Source organism: Staurois parvus, unplaced genomic scaffold (assembly GCF_062004578.1).
Source record: "Staurois parvus isolate SC_StPar_1 unplaced genomic scaffold, SC_StPar_1.0 ptg000047l, whole genome shotgun sequence".
NCBI lineage: Eukaryota > Metazoa > Chordata > Amphibia > Anura > Ranidae > Staurois > Staurois parvus.
In genome coordinates this window covers 7,039,096-7,048,570 of record NW_028317843.1, presented here as the reverse complement: position 1 = coordinate 7,048,570, position 9,475 = coordinate 7,039,096, and the positions used below count along the sequence as shown (strand labels likewise).

Genomic DNA, 9,475 nt, shown 5'->3' with positions numbered 1-9,475 from the left:
AAGGGTGACGGAACTTGTAGGCTTCATTCACAAGAGCTCTGTGAATGATTGACAAGGCCGTGTGGGTAAAGCCCTGCACGGCCACGCTGTTTTCAAATTCTGACAACGGGTGTGGGGATGAGATCCCCAACCTGCTGTCACAGGGGGGTCAGGGGAGAACATGTTACATGTGAATTAGATAAGGACCAAAAGTGTCCGTTGATCATCTGCTCCTGTCCTAATTAATCTTTGCTAGCTAGCTTTGGAATGTGCGCACACTGGAAGAGACTCACGCTGACACACAAGTTCAGTCTATGAACGCTTCTAGTTTATTATAATAAGAAAATGAGCTTATGTATGCAAAATGATGCAAGAGTCATGTGACAACAGCATAAGCATTATATTAGTCTTTGATTGGTCATTTCCACACGAAAACAATCTCCGTCATGGTATAGGTGTGATCTTCTTCCAAGTCTTATCTTATAGAAAGAAAAACATTCCTTTTGTCTTTGAAATCACACGATGGGAGGGGGTCGGTGCCTGTGAGCAAACACATTTCTTAAGCAAAGATTTCTTAAAGTACCACAAAGCCCAGCAGACAGAAAATATTCACACAACATATATATTCATGCTAAACATTTATAAATCTGAAGAAAGAAATAGTATTAAAGTAAATATGTATAAAAATATTCAATAGGAAACGAAATAGGCATTTTACCAAATCCATCACACATGTTCCACCCATTTTAGGTGCTACAAATTGAAATAACACTGCAGATGGTTGTGTGGATTTCACTTTTTTAAAGCTGGGTACACACAAATCGAAATTCTATCCCTGATGAACTGGCCAAATTCCAATCTGTGTGTAGCTCTCATGGTTCGACAGAAGCTGATTGTTCTGCTGGAAAAAAACTCCCTTTATCAGTGGTCTGCAGCCAATGGCTGCCGTGCTGATTAGTGTTTTCTGACAGTGGAGGAATCCCTACGATCACAATACAGTAGCACATTGGGGGAGATTCCTGCATCGTGTGTGTGTGTGTGTGTGTGTGTGTGTGTGTGTGTGTGTGTATTTTCTTTAGAACTGTGTGTACCCAGCTTAAATTTTTTTTTTTTTTTTCTTTTAAAATTCCAAATATGTTATACTTACTTGCTCTGTTCAATGGTATTGCACAGAGAGGCCCCGAACCTCCTCTTCTGGGGTCCCTTGCATGCACTACTGGCTCTTCCTCCTCTTAGTGTGCCACCATAGGAAGCCACTTTCTATTGTAGTACACCTGCAGACCCTCGCTAGCCACGCTGCCTGCATCTGTAGACACAGATAGGATCAGGCCCGTCCCCTGCAGATAGGCACAGCACTGGATCGTGATCACATACTGAAACATTGTTTACCTTCATGTAGGGGATGCATTAAGGTAAGAAATGTTTAGGCTTTACAACCACTTTCAGAGTCAGCATAGGGCGGGGTAATTGCTTTTCCATGTAACACTACTTGGATCTGGCTGTAGAGAGTTACCAAGCACTGCATTCTGTAGGTAAGGTGTTCATACTTTAAATGCAGATTTGTGGTTTCCCTTCCTCCACGCTTCAGAGATCTAAACCGGAAGAGAGCAAGCTGCAGGTTGGGTGAAGAGAACAGACTGAAAAAGTACTGGAGTACAGGCCATGGGCAAACATTTTCTTGCAACCCCCCCCCCCCCCATGAAATTTCGCTCTCCATCTGCTCTGAGACACAATAAATAGCAGCCAAACTCAGTCAGTTTACTGCAGCAGATCAGACAGCAATTGATTGGAGGTTACAGCATATCATTACCGCTCACTGACTGGTTGCTAGAGGTTACAGCACATATTGAGGTTCACTGATTAGTTGCTAGAGGTTTCTGAACATCCTTACTGCTCACTGATTGGTTGCTAGAGGTTACTGCACATCATTACAGGTCACTAGTTGCTAGAGGTTACTGTTCATTATTACCCCTCACTGATTGGTTGTTAGAGGTTATTCCACATCATTATGGCTTACCCATTGGTTACTAGAGGTTACTGCGCATCCTTAGCACTGACTGACTGGTTGCTAGAGGTTACAGCATTTAATTGCATCTCACTGATTGGTTGCTGAAGGTTACAACACATCATCTCCTCACTGCCTGTACACCATGAGCTGAGAAGGTTAGGGGACCAACCAATAGACCGAAAACCCTTAAAACTCCTGAGATCAATGGCAGTGCTGGGCGGGAGGGTGTGATCAGTGGCAGTTGTGGGGGGAATGTTGATGGGATCAGTGGCAGTACTTGGGGGGGGGGGGGGGGGGGAAATGAGATCAATGTCAGTGCTTGGTGTGGATGGGATCAGTAGCAGTGCTGGATGGGAATGGGAGGTGACATTTCTACTCCGACCACCACTGTTAGGGGGGTTTAAAATTGATGACCAATGTAAGGGAAATTTACACTAACCAACAATGTAATGGGGAATTTACACTAACATCCAAAGTAATGGGGGATTTTACACCAAAAACCAATAAATTTCTACACTGGCCACCAATGTAAGGGGGGATTTACACTGACCACCAGCAGGGGTGCTGGTGGCTGGAACCTCAAGGTGGGGGGGTATTTATAGATATGAATACCACATTTCCCCCACTATTTTCATATGAATGCCACACTGGCACCACTATTTAGATATGAATGCTGTCGTTATTTACATGTGAATGCCTACACTAGGTCTGCACATGTGAGTCATCTGTACATGGCAATAGGACAGAGCTGGGCAGCATAAATGACAGCACTTCACACTGAGATATCAGGCACAGCCTGGGACAAAGACTTCCAGGGACAAGGGAATGTAAACCAGTACAGTTGGCAAGTGTGGGGCAGCTGCTTTGGGCCCCACAACAATGACTGGGCCCAGGGCAGTTGCCCCTTTTGCCCCTCCTTTAAGATGGCCCTGCTGGAGTGGCATATTTCTGCTGTGATTACACTAGAAGGAAAACACCGCTCTGTGGGCCAAGTGTAGGGGGGTGGCTGCTGTGCAGGATTTGCAGTTGAGCAGGAAAGCTGAGAGCAACTTCCGCACAGCATTCCAGCGCCCTGTTCTATGGAATCTCCAGTCTTGTACTTATCCATGCCCCTCTAAGATCTCACAGCAGGCCACACAGCTACCACTACAGAAATCTCCAGACATGTGTACAAGAGTCACCATACTTCCCATTAGTGACCCCCTATTAGGTGCCCCAAGGATAAATGGCCTCCCCATAGGATTGAATGGTGATAAAATGCATTAATGAGTGTTTCAGTGCTATGCAAAAATTAAGCATGCACTGAATTTTCATGCATTGCGGTCCTTTGCAACCCATTCATTTGAAATGGGCTTCTTAATGCAACATGCCCAAAAATGCATGTGTTGTGCACATTTTGTTGTGTTGTGCATGATGGTGTAAACTGATAGTGGTGAAGAGCTAGAACCTTTTTTAGGCACACAAGCATTTTTTTTTTTTTTAGTAGCATTCAGAAGCGCTTAGGAGCATTAGCGTTTTTTTTAGTGTTTTTTTACAGTACATCAAAAAACCCTTTTTTTACAGTACAAAAAAAAACTTTAAAAAAAGCTGTTAAGAGGTTTGCTGTTTAGGAGCATTCTAGTAGCGTGTTTTTTTTTTTTTCTGGAAAAATCCTACAAAAAACATTTTTTTTTCTGCTCCTAGATGCTGAAGATCAAAAAATGCTAATAGCCTAAAGCAGTGTGCATGGACACATAGGATAACACTATTTAGCTTCTAGGAGCAGAAAAAAATATGGTGATAATAGCTTCTAGGAGCTTAAGTAACGTTAGTGTGTTTGTAGCCTTCAGTTATTATTGATGTCTGTGTCCCGTTAAGGAGAATGACTCTCTGATTGTCCAGATCACCAGTGTCACTGGGAATGAAAGTGAGAGTAATCTGAAAGTTTGAGTTGCTATCAGACCTGGAATAGAGGGGAGATCTTCCAATGGGGACACTTGTTCCCATGTTAATCATCCTTGTATTTGAAAAGATATTCTCTCACTTCCTGTTCAACCTAGAGTACAGGAAGTGAAAAGAAGTCTCCCTAAGGAGACACATCTAGCATAAAGAGATGGACAGTGGTTGTAACCCTTCACTACTTTATACAAAATAAAAGGTTTTGCTTTCGTTATATTTTAAGGCCATTATTAGACCATAAATGAATGCTATCCCATCCCAGCAGGATGTCTGAACAACTTCATGGATCAGTCTCTGTGAATCTTTGGGAGACCTGGGAGGGGTATCAGTAAGGTTAAGATTTCAAATATAAGTGATTGTCATTTTCTTTAAATGGAAACCAGTTTCTGCAAGCAGATTTCTGCTTAAGCCTCATACACACAATGAGAATATCGGACGAATGATCGTCTGTGGGGTTTTTTTTTGCATGCTTGTCTCATATTGAAAATGAAGAGGTTACTAAAGTTACAAAAAATCTTTTATGACCGAATACAAATTTGGAAGTGATGTCATGTATTGAAAATTTGCAATGTACTTGTATTGTATTTTTGGATTAAACGAAAATCGTATGATCTGGTATTGTGCAAGAATTTTCATGCATGTCCCTTCGAATAACTTTAGACGAAAGCTGTGTACTAATCAGAGTATTGTATGATCGCTTCGAAAGCGGACTTTTTCGTACGATTTTCTGAGCATGTGTACAAGGCTTTGCAGGTCAGATCAGTGAAAGGTAAAATCAGATGTGGATTAGATTATGGTTCTCTCCAAGTTCCTGTTAGGTCAGAAGGTCTTTGACACCCAGCAGTCTGCTGTCTTGTATATTCACAAAGTATGATTCAGATAATTCCCACCATAGCTTCTGACTGCCTGCACACTCCCTGAGTTATCACACCCTGGGGTCAGCTAGTTAGCATAGTTTTCAGACACACCTCATGGCTGTCTCCTTCTGGCCCCTTTATCTGAGTGTTTACCATGAAATTTGTTTTTCTCTTAAAAAGTGCTGAGAGAGGCTGTCTGACCTCCATGCAAATCATTTTCAGGGTCACCTGGAAGGAGGGGCTCCCTGGTAGAATTTCTGACTTCATTCTGAAATCATGCTTGTTTCAGGCCTTTGACTCAATTCTAACAATTAGCATTTTCAGAAGGTGAAAATACCCAGGGTTTTTTTTTTTTTTTTTAAGATTGTGTACCACAGGCAATCCAAGGGACATAAAATCATTATGATTTTAATGAACGCGTGGTACATACTACTGACCCCTGCACTCCACTGTGCATACTACTGACCCCTGTACTCGTTCCTACATACTACTGACCCCTGTACTCTGTCCTACATACTACTGACCCCTGTACTCTGTCCTACATACTACTGGCCCCTGTACTCTGTCCTACATACTACTGACCCCTGTACTCTGTCCCACATACTACTGACCCCTGTACTCTGTCCCACATACTACTGACCCCTGTACTCTGTCCTACATACTACTGACCCCTGTACTCTGTCCTACATACTACTGACCCCTGTACGCTGTCCTTTATCTTACTGACCCCTGCACACTGTCCTAAACACTACTGACCCCTGCACACTGCCCTACATCTTACTGGCCCCTGTACTGTTCCCTATATCTTACTGGCCCCTGTACTGTTCCCTATATCTTACTAGCCCCTGTACTGTTCCCTATATCTTACTAGCCCCTGTACTCTGCTGTACATCTTACTGACTACTGTACACTGCCCTACATTTTACTGACCCCTCTATACTGCCTTACATACTACTGACCCCTGTACCCTACCCTGCCTGCTGTTGACTCCTGCACTGTCCTGTTCAAAATGAATATTGCTCTTAACTGGCTGAATCTTGCCTAGCCAGACCGCTTCACCAGAACCCAGGCCAGGACTCAAACCAATCAGCCAGGCAGAGGACTCAAGCCAGTCGGCCAGGCCAGGAACGAACTTGACTCAGCCAGCCAATCTGCAGTACCAGCTGTTCTGCCTTCATGATAGTCTCCTGAATCAGACTTGGGTTGACCAGTTACTCTCAAGAAATGAAAAAAAAAATGAGAATGTGGGTTAAAGAATACGAGTTCACTTTTTTGAAAAAAAATGCAGTTTTTTTGCACATAAAAATAAAAGTGCATTTGTTTTGTTTTTGTTTTTTTCTTTGGAGCCAGTAAAGGATTGCACCAGTGATCAGCAGATTTCGGGTTCAGTGTCAAGCTCCTGCAGACTCTCAGTTCAGCTGTCTGCCCATACCTCCTGTCCAGGAAGATCAGTTAACTATGAGAGTGCTGACCAGCACCCTTGCAGTGCATTGAGATTACATTCCATCTGCTGCAGTGACACAGTACTTGTAGTTCATTATTTCCAGAAATCTGTGAATGAATGATGTGGCTGGAGCTGTGCAAAGCCGCGCTGTTTTTGAATTTTGACAGAGGATCCCCCACCTGCTGTCACAGTGGGGGATGGGGCTGGTGCTTTAGTAACATGTTATATGTTACACCCTGAATAAGGGGGCACCATAACATGTTACTAAAGATGAACTTAAGCTGGCCATAAAGTGAACAATTTTTCTTTCCCGCATCCACGGGTTAGAGATTGAAGAATCAGGCTCACTTCTGCAAAGAAGCCAATCCTTTTCCAGGTTTATTGTCAAAGCTTAACCACTTGCCGACCACAGATAGTTGAAAGACGGCTTCACTGTGGCTGGCCAGTTCTGGGTGGACATCATATCACGTCCTCCCAGAATGCGCTCTGCTGTGCGCCCCTGGGGGCGCGCACCCAACGATCTCCGTGATCACTTTGTCCAACGGACACAGCTGATCACGTGATATGGTAAAAGGCCAATCACAGCAGCCTTTTACCACTTGATCAGCCATGTCCAATGGCACACTGATCACTGGGAACTGCACCTTCCTCATGCTGTCATAGCGTGAGGAAAGTACTGCCGCGAACCAGTTGTCAGAGGAGGGATCAGCACCGATCATCAGGGCACTGAAGATCGGTGCCCAGCAGTGCCACCCACCTGTGCCCCGCAGTGCCCATCAGTGCTGCCTAGCAGTGCCATCCAGCAGTGTCACCCATCAGTGCCCAGCAGTTGCGCCAGTCAGTGCCGCCTATCAGTGCAGCCTCATCAACGCACATCAGTGAAGGAGAAAAATTACCTGTTTGCAAAATTTTATAATCGAAAGTAAGAAACACTTTTTTTTTTTTTTCAAATTTTTTTGCTCTTTTTTTGTTTATAGTGCAAAAAATAAAACACCCAGTGGTGAGTAAATACCACCAAAAGAAAGTTCTATTTGTGTGAAAAAAAATTATAAAAATTTCACATTGGTACAATGTTTCATGAGTGCGTAATTGTCATTCAAAGTGCGACAGCGCTGAAAGCTGAAAATTGGCCTGGTAAGGAAGGGGGGTATAAGTGTCCGGTAGGCAAGTGATTAATCGAACAAGCTGAAGTTAGAAGATGATTGGCCTCCATGCACAGCTGCTTCAGATTCTGAGTACACCAGTTTTCATAAATCTACCCCGCTGTGGTTGCTGCTAGCAGTACCCAAGCTGATTGATCTACTTGGGTATGTATGGTCAAATCTCCGCAGGTCCCTGCTGAACCGGCTGAGATTTGTACAGTCTATGGCCGGCTTTACCCTTTGTTTGTTTTTAGTGACATTTTGTTCTTATTTTTTTTTTGTTTTGTTTTGTTTTGCTTTGTTTTTTTTTCTTTCTATATGCCATTCTTACTTTTTATCATAGTCTTGCTAGTTAATCTCTTAAGAGAAAAAACAATGCGCCACAGCCTGGTGATCTTTGAACTCTTCCATGATCAGCTCCCCACTTCACAGGCTGCCTACCCCTACTTTATAACATAGGTAAAATTGCTAGAAAGGGAAGCCCTGTACACACGATAAAAATATCGGACAAATGAGCATCTTTTTTTTTTTTTGCATTCTAGTCTCCTATCGAAAGTGAAGAGGTTACGAAAATTCTCCTATGCCAGAATAAATTTGCAAGTGATGTATTGTATTTTATTTTCGGATGAAAACTGTACTGATGAAATGAAAATCGTATGATCTGGTATCGTACGAGAAACATTTTCAAACTTGTCCTTTCGAATAACTTCATACAACAGCTTAATACTAACAACCAGGTTATCATACGGTTATCTGATTGTGTGTACCAGTCTTTAGTCTGTTTTACATTTTTACGCTTCTAGGAAGACTCCTTTTGTCAAGCCTTATGCCTTTTGGGCTTGTGAGTGTCCTACTGCAAGATTCAGTGGTCAGTAGTATGTGACCCTCTCCTCGCCTCTATCTCCTAGCATTCATATTGGACAAATTTACAGCTCTTTCTTGCCTCTGAAGACAATTACAGTGAGTTGCTCGTTATGGGATTCATAAGCGTATAGAAATTTCAATAACATTTAGCTCGTGTTCCTCAGAATGTTGTTGTAAATACGATTACTGACCCCCTCAGAGTTTATTGAAGTCATTTGGAAATGTTCCTCTTGGACAGAAGGGATGTTTTTGTTTTGTAAAGGTCCCTTGTCCTCCTCGGATTAGTGTGGAATAGCCGTGTAATGTGATTATGGTAAGTGGTTGGGAATGGCACTGTATGCTCATGGAAAGACCGGTCACGTTCATAGACACAAGTCCCCAGTGCTTCCAGAGCTGCAGCTAACATTCTTAACGTGTACCTGTCACGTGTGTACAGTGGAGGCAGACTTTTCTATATTTTATAAAAAAAAAAAGCACACCATCAATTCACAATATTTTTTTTAAAGGGTTTCATATAGCACCAACAATTTACACAACACTTTACATATTGTACATTTACATCAGACTCTGCCCTCATTGAGCTTCTAATTTATGCTCCCTATTTCACATACATACACAGACACACATACTAGGGCAAATTTATTTAGACAGGAGCTAATTACATTGTCTATATGTTTTTGGCGGGTGGAAGGAAACCCATATAGGCACAGGGAGAACTTGCAAACTCCATGTGTCCTAGCCAGGATTTGAACAGAGGACCTCAGTGCCGCAAAGCAGAAGTGCCAGCAACCAAGGCTAGCCATACATGTTTAGATTTCCAGTACATTCGAAATTTGAACAGAGGACCTCAATGCTGCAAAGCAGAAGTGCTAACCATACATGTTTAGATTTCCAATGAATTAATTCCTCCATCCACAATGTATAACTTGGATGGAGGATTCCCTTAGAAATCGAAATATGTATGGCTAGACTTCTTGATTAGCATGTCTGCTTTTCAGCACTGGGGTCCTCTGTTCAAATCTTGAAGCCATTAGAAATGTGCCCTGCTGGCTGCTGAATTCTGAGAGCTGCTGCTCCTGCTGTTGTCAGAATACGTGGACCGAGATTGCATCTCATTGGCCGCAGTTCCTGTCCAGCCAATGATATTGCACCCAGCTGATTGGTACTGATGGGGCCACCCACAGCTTGAATTTGTTTTAGCCATTTCAGAAGAAATCTGATAGAATTCAAGCTGAGTATGGTA

The 9,475-nt window shown here is 42.9% G+C and overlaps 1 long non-coding RNA gene across 1 annotated transcript; it reads right to left on the bottom strand.

Moving 5' to 3' along the window:
• Positions 1-285: 285 nt before the first annotated feature.
• LOC149470409 (uncharacterized) lies at positions 286-1,407 on the bottom strand. The gene is made up of 2 exons (XR_016308850.1): positions 1,127-1,407; positions 286-519 (listed from the first exon to the last, which is right to left on the bottom strand). It is a non-coding gene; the product is annotated as an uncharacterized LOC149470409 (long non-coding RNA).
• Positions 1,408-9,475: the final 8,068 nt, after the last annotated feature.